At 42.7% G+C, this 13924-nt stretch overlaps 1 protein-coding gene across 2 annotated transcripts in view; it reads left to right on the top strand.

The window, feature by feature from the left end:
* PPARGC1A (PPARG coactivator 1 alpha) overlaps positions 1–13924 on the top strand; it is a 523380-nt gene that overhangs the window by 245544 nt on the left and 263912 nt on the right. The gene's annotated exons all lie outside the window — the stretch shown is intronic.

Below are 13924 nucleotides of genomic sequence, written 5' to 3' on the forward strand. Positions count from 1 at the left end.
TTCTGACCAGCTCAAGGTTGACTCAGCCTTCCATCCTTTCCGAGGTCAGTAAAATGAGGACCCGGATTGGTGGGGGAAAGAGGCTGACTCTGTAAACCGCTTAGAGAGGGCTGTAAAGCAGTATATAAGACTAAGTGCTATTGCTATCACTTCGGCATCATGTGGTTCGTGGACGTTACAAATGCTTCCGTAAAGCCATGGGACGAGCAGCCACTGATACGTGTCCTCTGATGTTCAGAACTGGCTTACGGGAAAAGCGTTTCCTTGTAAGCGTGGAGCTTCCAAATGATCAATCCCCAAACGTGTATTTATTTGTAAAAAGAAGTTATGTTTATTGGCTCTGCTGAAAGAAATGTACATTAAAATGCACAGAATTAAGCCAATGGAAGATAGCTTTGAGTCTAACCTATTTTATCTAAGTTATGCCATTTCATCAGAATAGAATAGAATAGAATAGAATAGAATAGAATAGAATAGAATAGAATAATGGAATGAAGGAATAGAAGAGAACAGAACAGAATAGAAGAATAGAACAGAACAGAACAGAACAGAACAGAACAGAACAGAACAGAACAGAATAATGGAATGAAGGAATAGAACAGACAGACCAGACCAGAACCGAATAGAATAGAATAGAATAGAATAGAATAGAATAGAATAGAATAGAATAGAATTCTTTATTGGCCAAGTGTGATTGGACACAACAAGGAATTTGTCTTGGTGCATAAGCTCTCAGTGTACATAAAAGAAAAGAAACATTCGTCAAGAATTATAAGGTGCAACACTTAATGATAGTCATAGGAAACAAATACGCCATCAAATCGGGCGAAATCTAATTTATGAAACAGGTTTTCTTTTTCCCCCTATGGTTTGAATTATTGACAAATCTTTAGGATGATTTGCCAGCACAAATGTTTGCAGCCTATTGAAAATGCAAAGGCCCAGTTAATACCAATGCAGGGGAAACGAAAACGGAAGTTAATGGATGCCTGTATCCAATTCAATAAAATATAAATAGCCAGAGGAAGGTGTTCCAAAGTTTGCTTAATTTTTATGCTGTTGCGTTCAATAAACATAATCAGCGCTCTGTCTCCTTTTCAGTTTGAATGCCTTTGCACCAGCGCAATTCATATTTGCCAACCTGCACGAATAAAAGACACCCACTCTCCCTGCTTCCCAAAGTCTACATCCATACACAATTAAAAGTGGGAAAAGAAAGCTCGGGGAGTGTTTTGGATTGTCTGTTGACGTGTTCGCCTCGGTGGTAGGATACAAATAATTTAACAACCGGTTCTCTGCCCTAATGACCGGCTGGATGGGCGTGGCCATGGTGGGGATGGCCAGGGGGTGTAACAGGCAGGACTCGGCCTCCTGCATCCCACCTGGGAGTAAAAATGGGCCATGGGGAGAGGGCTGTTCCACCCTCCCGCTCCCCTTTTGGCCCTAGTAGGCCTCCCTGCAGCCTCCTGGGAGTGAAAACAGGCCACGGAGGGGGCACCCTATTTTGGGCCTAGTAGGCCTCCCTGCACTTACCTGTGAGCCAAAATGGGGTGCATGAGGACTCCTGGAAGGGGAGGGGAGGGGAGGAGAGGGGCCAGCCAGATATTTAATGACCGGTTTACGCAAACCGGCTGAATCCCACCACTGGTTCACCTCCATCTGAAGTCAAGATGGGAGCAAAATGAAAAGTATTGCAAGCTATCCAACCTGGGAGATGTTGTGGCTCCGTTGCCTGAGCCTGGGCTATCGACAGATGCAGACTCTGAGAGTGAGGGAGAGGAGTTGGCAAGGCCTCCCTCTCCAGGACCCTCCTCTCTGGCAATGCCTCTGGCGGACACCGAAGGCCAAACGATAGGCTCAGAGCCAAGCACGTCCCCGCAGCCACAGGTGGACAGTGACGAGGAAGATAAGTGCTGGCTGGACCCTCGGCAGAGGCGCAGGGAGAAGCGTGCACAGCAGAGGGGAAGGCGTGCCAGAGATTAGCTGAGTCACTGGACCACACCCCACTGGGTATAAATGTGGGTGTGGTGGCCGGTTCAGTTTGTGACGAGCAAAAACTAGAAATAATCCATGACCTCTGCATTACTGGACTTTGCCTGCTTTATTGGACTGCATTTGGATTAATCCTTGTATTGTTGAAAACTCTGCCTGCTTTATCGGAATGTTGGCAGTCTAATCTTTGTTTTGTGTGAGTAAAGTCTGAATTGGCAGCTAGCCACTGGGTTGCTGCCAGCTTTATCTTCAAAGAGTTTTGTCGTGTGGCTTATTAACTCCGGGCCATCTGTGGGGTTGTGTGCGCGGTACGGGGACAGAACAGGAGAGGATTGATGTCCGAATGCCACATCGGGACTGCAGTAAAGGAAGGAATTGTGAACGGTTGCCCTGACTTCAACCTGGGAGAAGAGCTGCGAATTGAGAAGGTTTTACCATTCCCCACAAACAAAACACTGTTTTAAATGCTTCCTTTATGCTGGGCCATCTGCCTTCGGTTTCCTGGCCGCTTCGCCTATAAGGTTGCAGCAGAAAGTCACCCATCTGCTGAGGGCCGAGGTATTAGACGGAAGTGACAGCGCTAAATAGGTATTAGAGACACGTCAAACTGAGTTAAACAGGAAAGAAAGGGGAAAAAAAGATTAAGGGGAAGATGTCCCAGGAAGAGGCGGGCGGCGAGAGAAAGCATTGGATGCATCATAATATGAGAGGTGAAAGGGGGGGGGGAAGCAAAACTTCAGTGGTGCAGTGAGTTCGATCCTAGGTAGAGGCAGATATTTCACTCTCTGGGAGACACTGAGAATATATCTGCCGAACAAAACTCCACATTGACGACAGGAAGGGCAGCCGGGCAGTAAACAGTCAACTCCATTCAGTTGCCCAGACTGCACCCTGCAAGGCATTATGGGGTTGTTAGAAGAAAATGAAGGAGAGAGGAAGGATGGAAGGAATAGCAATAGACTTATATACCACTTCACAGTGCTTTACTGTCCTCTCTAAGTGGTTTACAGAGTCAGCCTCTTGCCCCCAACAATCTGGGTCCTCATTTTACCCACCTCGGAAGGATGGAAGGCGGAGTCAACCTTGAACCGGTCAGGATCGAACTCCTGACAGTCAGCAAAATTAGCCTGCAATACTGTATTCTAACCACTGCACCACCAGGGTTACTTATAAGATTAAAAGAGGAGGAGGAGAAGGAGAAGGAGAAGGAGAAGGAGAAGGAGAAGGAGAAGAAGAAGAAGAAGAAGAAGAAGAAGAAGAAGAAGAAGAAGAAGAAGAAGAAGAAGAAGAAGAAGAAGAAGAAGAAGAGGGGGAGGAGAAGGAGAAGGAGAAGGAGAAGGAGAAGGAGAAGGAGGAGAAGGTATCAACATCAATGCCAGAAAGAAGCAGGAGGAGGAGAGAAGGAGAGAAGGAGAAGGAGAAGAAGAGGAGGAGGAGGAGGAGGAGGAGGAGGAGGAGAAGAAGAAGAAGAAGAAGAAGAAGAAGAAGAAGGAGGAGGAGGAGGAGGAGGAGGAGGAGGAGGAGGAGGAGGAGGAGGAGGAGGGATAAGAAGAATAGAATAGAAGAAGGGGGGAGGAGGAGGAATAAGAAGAATAGAAGAGAATAGAAGAGGAGGAGGAGGAGGAAAAGAAGAAGGAGAAGGAGAAGAAAACTGCTGGCAGTGGGCAGAGTTTCCTGCAATACTGCCTTCTAACCATTTGGGTTTATAGAGGTATCATCATTGACCTCCATAAACAATGGAGGCAGAGATTTAGGGTGAAATCAGTTCTTTTTCTCTTCCTTTGCTTGTGCTGTAGTCACTCTTTGATCTTTCCCAGACAGAATTGTGCACTCTTTAAAAGCAGTAATTTGCACAGTTGGTTTTTCAGTAGCCATCTTATAGCTCCAAATGTCCATAGCAACTCCCTCTCTCTTTCTCTCAGTATTTTCTTTCTAAGAATTTTTTTTTTTGACTTTTCATTTGACTTAAATATGAGCCAGCCATGTGCGGCGGCAGCCAATCAAGCGAATGCAATCCTTGGTTGCATAAACAGAGGCATACAATCAAAATTACATGAAGTGCTGATGCCGCTTTATAAACGCTTAGTAAGGCCACACCTGGAATGCTGCATCCAGTTTTGGTCCCCGCGTTACAAAAAAGGATGTTGAGACAATGGAAAAAAAGTGCAGAGAAGAGTCACTAAAATGATTAAAGGCCTGGAGACTAAAACATATGAAGAACGGTTGCAGGATTTGGTTTGGCCAGTCTAGAGAAAAGAAGAATCGGAGTAGAATAGAATAGAATAGAATAGAATAGGAATTAAAGAACAGAATAGAATAGAATAGAATAGAATAGAATAGAATAGAATAGAATAGGAATTAAAGAATAGAATAGAATAGAATAGAATAGAATAGAATAGAATAGAATAGAATAGGAATTAAAGAATAGAATAGAATAGAACAGAACAGAATTGAGGAATATAAATAGAATAGAATAGAATAGAATAGAATAGAATAGAATAGAATAGAATAGGAATTAAAGAATAGAATAGAATAGAACAGAACAGAACAGAACAGAACAGAATAGAATAGAATTGAGGAATATAAATAGAATAGAATAGAATAGAATAGAATAGAATAGAATAGAATAGAATAGAATAGAATAGAAATTAAAGAATAGAATAGAATAGAACAGAACAGAATTGAGGAATATAAATAGAATAGAATAGAATAGAATAGAATAGAATAGAATAGAATAGAATAGAACAGAACAGAACAGAACAGAACAGAACAGAACAGAACAGAATTGAGGAATATAAATAGAATAGAATAGAATAGAATAGAATAGAATAGAATAGAATAGAATAGAATAGAATAGAATAGAATAGAATAGAATTATGAAAGAGAAGAGGGGGTGAGGCATATAGAATGATGGGTGTGGGCATGCATGGGCATGACACCCCTGCTCCCCCTCTTCCCCCCCCCTCCGCTCTTGGCACGCGATGGCAAAAAGGTTCGCCATCACTGGTATACGGTCTCCTGCTTGAGCAGAGGGTTCCCTTCCAGCTCTATTCCGATTGATTGACCCCTGCTTTCTCTTGCAGCAAGAAAGATAAGCAAAGCTAGCAAGGCTCGGTTTCAGTCTAGGACGAAAACAATGCTCAAGAGCCATAGCTGAACGGCATCCATTCATCACACATTGCCAACCCATGAATTAAGTCTAAAAGGGTTGCCCCAAAAGACGAGGTATAAAACGCAGCAGATGGGGGAGCCCGCCAACCCCCGCGCAATCTTGCAAAGCGGTTCAGGTGAGCTTTGCAGGTTAAGCTGCGGGAAGGTTGAGCTTGCCGAACGAATGAGCAGCGGTAACGGGGATGTCACCCTGAATAAATGACATACTTTCTTCCTATCGCATTGACGCCCGTCCTGTCCTGTAAAACGTTGAAAAGGATAAATGGCTGCAGCTTGGCTACTTTCCACTGGGCTGCTTCCTAAACCTGTGCCCTTTAAAATCAGCGTATGAGTTTTACAAGGCAGCTTCCTTACACCGTCTGAAGCCCGAAAGGCTGGCACAAACCATCATATTCCTTTTAGAGGATGTTTAGTCATCATCGTGATAAATTCAGCTGCTCTCCCCATCGTTTGAAGGCATGAAGAGTGCTGAGCTGCAGTCCTTTAAATGAGAGATAAACACATCTTTAACCAAATGGCATCAGACAATGGAATCATCTTAATTAGATATAGCATATAGCTCTGGTTGTTTGTGTCTTCATGTTTATGAAAAGGTATATAACTAAGTTCCTGGGGGTATGACATAAGAGAAGAGAGGAGAGGAGAGGAGAGGAGAGGAGAGGAGAGGAGAGGAGAGAATGCAGAATAGAACAGAGGAATATAAATAGAATAGAATAGAATTCAGGAGAGGAGAGGAGAGGAGAGGATGCAGAAGAGAACAGAGGAATATAAATAGAATAGAATATAATTCAGAAGAAGAGAGGAGAGGAGAGGAGAGGAGAGGAGAGGAGAAGAGAGAAGAGAAGAAGAGAATTCAGAAGAGAAGAGAATGCAGAAGAGAAGAGAATGCAGAATAGAACAGAGAAATATAAATAGAATAGAATAGAATTCAGAAGAAGAGGAGAGGAGAGGAGGGGAGGGGAGGGGAGAGGAGAGGAGAGGAGAGGAGAGGAGAGGAGAGGAGAGGAGAGGAGAGGAGAGGAGAGGAGAGGAGAGAAGAGAAGAGAAGAGAAGAGAAGAGAAGAGAAGAGAAGAGAAGAGAAGAGAAGAGAAGAGAATGCAGAAGAGAGAAGAGAGAAGAGAGAAGTTGGAAGGGACTTTGGAGGTCTTCTAGTCCAGCCCCTTGCTCAAGCAAGAGAACCTATACTATTTCAGACAGGTGGCTGTCCAGTCTCTTCTTAAAATCCTCCAGTGATGAAGCATCCACAACTTCTGGAGGCAACTTCTGTTCCGCTGGTTAATTGTCCTCAGTGTCAGGAAGTTTCTCCTTAATTCCAGGTTGCTTCTCTCCATGCTTAGTTTCCATCTCTTGCTTCTTGTCTTGCCTTCAGGCGCTTTGGAGAATAGGTTGACCCCCTCCTCTTTTTGGCAGCCCCTCAAACACTGGAATACTGCTTTCATGTCACCCCTAGTCCTTCTTTTCTCTAGACTGGCCAAACTCAAATCCTGCAACCACTCTTCATATGTTTTTCTCTCCAGGCCTTTGATCGTCTTAGTTGCTCTTCTCTGAACTTTTCCCAAAATCTCAACATCTTTTTTGTAGTGGGGTGACCAAAATTGGTTGCAGTATTCCATTTGCTAGAACCGAATCCACCGACAGAGCAGCGATGAGCCTACTGCCCCTTATCCACAAACATTGTTTTCAGCTGATCATGCAGTTAAGTCTACATTGGTATTAGGGATGCAAAGCATCTATTTTCTCAGTGGGAGCTTGCTCTGTTTTGAATGAGCTCCGTTGAATGACTGGATGGAAGCACAGGAGAAACATACAAACAAGAATCAACTCCGACTGTGAGTGTCCTTCCCCCACCACAAAGGCAAGGAAGGTAGCTCCTAAAAAGGTTACTCATGCGAGTAACTTCATCAGTCAAAATGAGCATTTTGGTGGAAGGTCAGTGCCTTCGCAGCTTGGTTCTGCAGTTGGTTTGAATTCTTTTTTTCTTTTCTTTTTTTAAAAATTTTTTTATTGACATAACACAAAACATAAATATACATACATACAAACAAACATACTATACATAAACAAACTAAACATTAAAATCAAGTATAATACCTGAACTTTGACAGTAGAGTTATCACGGTAATTGCATATTTGTATATCTAAATATGTATATCTTTCATTATATAACGATATTTATTTGACGATATGCAATTCCATTTCCTCATTTTTGTGTTCTTGGGTGGTATTCCCTTATTTTATCTTCTTTTTCTTCTTTTTTGCAGTTGGTTTGAATGCTAAAGGGTTCCTAGCAGTGGTGGAATTCAATTTTTTTTTTACTACCGGTTCTGTGAGCGTGGCTTGGTGGGCCTGGCAGAAGAAGGATACTGTAACATCTCCATTCCCTCCCCACTCCAGGGAAAGGTTGCTGCAAAATCCCCATTTCCTCCCGATCAGCTGGGACTCGCGAGGCAGAAAATAGATGGGGGTGGGGCCAGTCAGAGGTGGTATTTGCCAGTTCTCCGAACTACTTAAAATTTCCGCTACCGGTTCTCCAGAACTGGTCAGAACCTGCTGTAACCCACCTCTGGTTCCTAGGCTGGTTGTAGGTCGATGGATTGATGGAGTTGTTTGTGGAATGCCATAGCCCATCACAAGACCCTGACCTGACGTGATTCCCCCATCATAAGACCTACTGACCACACAAAGTCCTTACGAGCAGAAGAATACCAACACTGACATCGCCTAAATTCCGCTGAAGATGCTACCTAGCCTGGTAACAAAATGTTCAAAAACCAACCCCCCAACCTCGGAGAACGAACCTCCACCCTCATCGTACACCCGAGCTACAGATATTCATCATCATCGCAAACTTTGTTCCTTGTTAATTCCAGTTCTTCAAACCCACCTCCTGAATACAACCATCCGTTACCAGCTTACCCATTAGTACAGAAGTCTTCAAACTTGACAGCTTTAAGACTGGTGGACTTCAACTCCACCAGTTGAAGTCCACCAGTCTTAAAAGCTGTCAAGTTTGAAGACCTCTGCGTTAGTACATTTGTCCAGGTCTTCAACTTGCCGTGTGGATTCCTCCTAGAACGTTGAATTTCTACAGTCCCACAATTAACGGAGGCATAAATGAAAACGCCATTAAAATAAGATAAATACAAAACATTAAACTCCAACCTTGCTACTTGCTTAGTCACCGCGAACCAGACTAATTAAAATACGACCATTACTTCTTGTTAATGGCTTTAGCAAAAATATGTACAGTCATGAAGTGTTGCCACAATAGCTCTTATTTTAGGACTAGTAAAATGCTTAATGGTTCAAAATTGGGAAAGGAATCCGGCAAGGCTGTATACCGTCACCCTGCCTATTTAACTTACATGCAGAGCACATCATGAGAAAGGCAGGGCTAGATGAATCAAAAGTTGGAATTAAGATTGCTGGGAGAAATATTAACAACCTCAGATATGGAGATGATACCACTCTAAGGGCAGAAAGGGAATTAAAGAGCCTCTTGATGCAGGTGAAGAAGGAGAAAACTCAACATTAAGAAAACTAAGATCATGGCACCCGGCCCTCTCCATTCCTGGCAAATAGATGGGGAAGAAATGGAGGTAGTGACAGATTTTATTTTCCTGGGCTCCAAGATCACGGCAGATGGGGACTGCAGCCAAGAAATTAAAAGACGCTTGCTCCTGGGGAGGAAAGCCATGGCAAATCTAGACAGCATGCTAAAAAGCAGAGACATCACCCTGCCAACAAAAGAGCGTATAGTCAAGGCGATGGTTTTCCCAGTTGCAATGGACGGCTATGAAAGTTGGCCCATAAGGAGTGCCAAAGAATTGAGACCTTTGAACTCTGGGGCTGGAGAAGACTCCTGCGAGTCCCTTGGACTGCAAGGCCATCCAACCGGTCAGTCCTAGAGGAGATCAACCCTGACTGCTCTTTAGAAGGCCAGATCCTGAGGATGAAACTCAAATCCTTTGGCCACCGATTGAGAAGGAAGGACTCCCTGGAGAAGAGCTTAATGCTGGGAAAGATGGAGGGCAGAAAGAGAAGAAGGGGACGGCAGAGAACGAGGTGGCTGGATGGAGTCACGGAAGCAGTCGGCATGAGCTTCAATGGACTCCAGAGGATGGTAGAGGACAGGAAGGCCTGGAGGAACATTGTCCATGGGGTCACGATGGGTCGGACATGACTAACAACAACAAAAATGCTTAAACTGATGAGGAAATGGAAGAAATGCCACGTTCACATATTCTCCCCTTCCCAGAATAAGCCCTACCCTAGGGAGAAGTGAAGAAGGCATTTCAGAAGAAAAAGACATTGGGCACCATGTTTCTTGACATTCCCTGAATGTCAGGTACCCCAAGTCCAGTTGCCTTTTGAAAAAGCACCTTTGAGATAACCATGGCTTGGATGACGGAGAATCAGTAAAACAGGAAGGAAACAGTTTATTTTCTGTTCAAACTTACTGATTAAGTCTGTTGTTGGGTTCATGTTAAGACATCAGTTATGTCATATTTCCAAACTTTCATAGAATTGAGGTTGATGCTGTATCTCAAATGAACCATTTTTTAATTAGTCTGCAATTCCTTGGATGATATTTCCCTTCCAGTCGCCCAGAAGTGATGGAAAGCAAAGGTTTAAGAGGGTTTGGACAATTTATATTAGGAAAGTGTTTTTTTCTTTCCAATAAACAATACCTGCAGTAATTTTTTGTTTTCTTTTTAGAGTCCCAGAATCTTTCGCTTGGTTTTTTTTTTTAAGCTTCATTTCCTAAAGCGTTAAAAATTAGCTTCGAAGTATTATTGAAATGCAGGGCAATTTTGGACTTCTGCCATCAAGATATAATAATAGTAATTCGGAGTATAATAACAATTCTAATTATTTATTATTATTTATGTCCTATTCTAATAGAGAATAATTCTACAGTGCAAATAAGGATATACATGGTATGACTTTTATTTTATTCTGCTGTGGCAAAGAAAAGAAAGATTGATCAGAAACATTTGAAAATGAGATTTTACAGTATGTGAACTAAGCAGAGATTTTGTCATTTTTTTTTTTATGAGAAGTCTTAGTGACATTTGAAAAGCAGAGCCTCGTTCCTTGGTCTTAAGGTTGACTGACATTTAAGGGCAATATAAGTCTTGGTTTCTCCCCACTCCTTTTAAATTGAAGTTTTCATAAATCAAGTGGAAGGGGAGAAAACTGGTTACATCTTATAAAATGTGACTCTCTGGATAGGAATATGAAAAAAGTCACCTCTGACATTTTAAACACGTTCCTCATTCTTGATTCGTCTTACATATCGTGCCAAGCCGAAAGAGGGGGGAGAAAAAGGAACAAAACTGAAAAATTGTACCATTTCTTGTCTTTATCTTGAAAAGGTGGGCATTTGCCTCCGTTCTTTTCTTTAAATTGAAATGGGGCACCTTGAGTGCAGTTGGTTAGCCATCTGGTAGTGAGGCTGCCTAACCCACATTCTTCTGCCTTAGCAAGAAGTAGGGTACGGTCTATTTTGTCAAACGCCTTACTTAAATACCTTCTGATATACTTGAGAATGGAAAGAGGCTGGCCTTAATCATGAGAAGATCATAAGCCACAAAATTAATCATCGGTGTTGATTAATCCAGGATTCATAATACCCAGTTGGATTTAAGATTATAACTTCCATGTTATCGTAGTCACATGAGCAGGGTTGATATCTGAAGCAAAAACTTCAATAGATACTTTTATTTTTGTTCGATCTTTCCACTATGGTGTCCTAGCTCCATCTCTCTCCATCTGGTGGGTGGTCTTCGGAGTGGGCATGTGTAATTATAATTATAGATTAAACTGTTATCTCTGCTGAGAATGAATTCACTTATTAGCTATTTAAAAAATCATGGTGACTGTTAAACAAAAAGCAGAATTTGTGGACTTCTGGTTACAAGCCACACTCCTTCTCTCTCTTTCCCTTCCTAAGTAAATTTTACTTCGCTTGGCAAACGCTGTGTTTCCAAGATGAAACGATGCATTTTTGCATTTTACAAGTATTATTTTAATGTTCTTTCTTTGGCCTTGAAGGACCTTCCTTCCCTTAAAATTCAATGCAGGAACGATATCACTTCACGTCCCTGCTTACCTTTGGTGCAAATATTCCACCGATTAAAAAAAATAAGAATGCTCGTTCGGATGGATGGATGGATGGATGGATGGATGGATGGACAATGGACTCTTCCTTGTTTCTGTCTTATCTTCTGCCATCAGATAGTTTCGGCATTTGTCTTTCTGCTCCCTTCTTCTCTCATCAGATCCAGAGTTTGCTAAAGCTGACATGGCAGCCGTCAAGCATTAAAATTTAAGATCTGGAGCTTTGGAGCTCTTGAGTTATAGCATTCCAAGAGTTGTGCTTTGTTTTGTCGTTTTTTCCCTTTCCTTGTTCGACAGATTTTCCCCCCTCCGTTTTGGGGTCGCTATCTCAACGCCGATCAAGGATGTTAAAAAAAAAAGAGAGAGATTGTTTCCTTCACTGAAAACCTTCCTTTTTTAAAAAGATAATTAATTCTTGGCACCGGAGTCACATTTAACCACCAGAACTGTGGAAAGATTGACAGAAACTCCATACTTGACGTTTATTTATTACTTTTAAAAAATGCCAACAGATTTAATCGTTCGTCGTGTACTTTTTCTCAGGCTGAAGGTGATTTATGGCCCTTAATCTTGGGAAGGAAGTATGGCACATCATGGGGAGGCTTGTGGCTGTATATTATGGCAAGGCTGGCCAGCATCTTTAAAAGGGGGAGGGGGGAAATCTCTCCTTCTTCTGGCTTGATTTGCGGCCAAATCTTTTGCTCGCACAACGGGACGGCTGCTGCATCTTTGGCTGGGGTCTGCAGGAAATTCGGTCCATCCATGTAAACAGAATATGGCAATGAAATCGGCCCCAGACTTGATAGCAAGAAATGAATATTTGGCCCCTAAGAAGATATTTTCATCTGGCATCACGAGATCCTTCTATAGAAATTCTCAAAATCTCTTAAAACTTGCCCCCAGACAATAAATTTACTTTTTTAAAATAAGTAATATTAATTTATTATTTAATAAATAATTAAAAACATATGAAGAACGGTTGCAGGAACTGGGTATGGCCAGTCTAGAGAAAAGAAAGACTAGGGATGACATGATAGCAGTCTTCCAGTATTTGAGGGGCTGCCACAAAGAAGAGGGGGTCAATTTATTTTCCAAAGGTCCAGAAGGCAAGACGAGAAAAAAATGCCTGGAAGCTAATCAAGGAGAGAAGCAACCTAGGATTAAGGAGAACCTTCCCAACAGTGAGGACAATCAACCAGTGGGACAGAAGTTGCCTTCAGAAATTGTGGGTGCTCCATCACTGGAGGCTTTCAAGAAGAGATTGCACAGCCATTTCTCTGAAATGGTGTAGGGTCTCCTGCTTAAGCAGGGGGTTGGACTAGAAGACCTCCGAGGTCCCTTCCAGCTCTATTCTGATTTATTGATTTTATTTCTTTATTTTTAAAATTGGTTTGCTGCCCATCTCACTGTGGGCTAATCGTTGTCCTAAAACATTGTATGTATGTATCTCTTTACTTGTTTGCTCAACTATTACTCCCTCTAATGATCAAGACACCAGGCTAGAAAGCAAGAAAAAGTGAGTTGCACTAGGCTTGCAAGCCGTCTGGGTGCCTTTCGGTCAGTCACCAGGAGAGGGAGTGAGTTCGAGTCCAACTTTAGGCATGAAAGCCGGCTGGATGACTTTCAGCCAGTTCCTCCCCCTCGGCCCACCCCAGCACACAAGGTGGTTGTTGTGGGGAAAATAGGAGGAGGAAGGTGTGTTAGATAGGTGTATTTGGGGCCTTCAGTTACTTATAAAATAGCAATAGCACTTAGACTTATATACCGCTTCATAGTGCTTCTACAGCCCTCTCTAAGCGGTTTACAGAGTCAGCATATTCCCCCCAACAATCTGGATCCTCATTTTACTGACCTCAGAAGGAAGGACGGAAGGCTGAGTCAACCATGAGTCAGTCAGGATCGAACCTCTGGCGGTGGGCAGTTAGCCTGCAATACTGCATTCTAATTACTGGGAAGGAAAGGAAGGAAGGAAGGAAGGAAGGAAGGAAGGAAGGAAGGAAGGACAGTGAGAGGGAGGACAGTGAGAGGGAGGAATGGAAAGAAGGAAGGAAGGAAGGAAGGAGAGAGGAAAGATGGAGAGAGGAAGGAAGGAAGGAAGGAGTAGCAATAGACATATACTGCTTCACTGCACACCAAGGAAGGAAGGAAGGAAGGAAGGAAGGAAGGAAGGAAGGAAGGAAGGAAGGAAGGAAGGAAGGAAGGAAGTAGCAATAGACTTATATAATGCTTCACAGTGCTTTGCAGCCCTCTCTAAGCGGTTTACAGAGTCAGCCTCTTGCCCCCAACAATCTGGGTCCTCATTTTACCCACCTCGGAAGGATGGAAGGCTGAGTCAACTTGGAGCCGGTGAGATTCGAACTGCCGAACTGCAGCTAGCAATTAGCTGAAGTAGCCTGCAGTACTGCACTCTAACCACTGTGCCACCTCAGCTCTTGTTTAAGAGCCTTATACTGTATTAAAATAAGGGCCTTATGATATTAAAAATAATGAAAGCTGGATATAAATCAAGCAAACCAACCAACCCATGAATAAGTTTTTTTTTTCTGATCCTGAGAATAATTTTGCTGCAAAGTCAGCAGTGTTATTGGTATTTGGTTCTTCGAGCTATTTTAGGTTTCGGTGGAAAATATGATGAAG

This window comes from Pantherophis guttatus, chromosome 8 (assembly GCF_059756535.1).
Source record: "Pantherophis guttatus breed Tessera chromosome 8, ASM5975653v1, whole genome shotgun sequence".
Lineage (NCBI taxonomy): Eukaryota > Metazoa > Chordata > Lepidosauria > Squamata > Colubridae > Pantherophis > Pantherophis guttatus.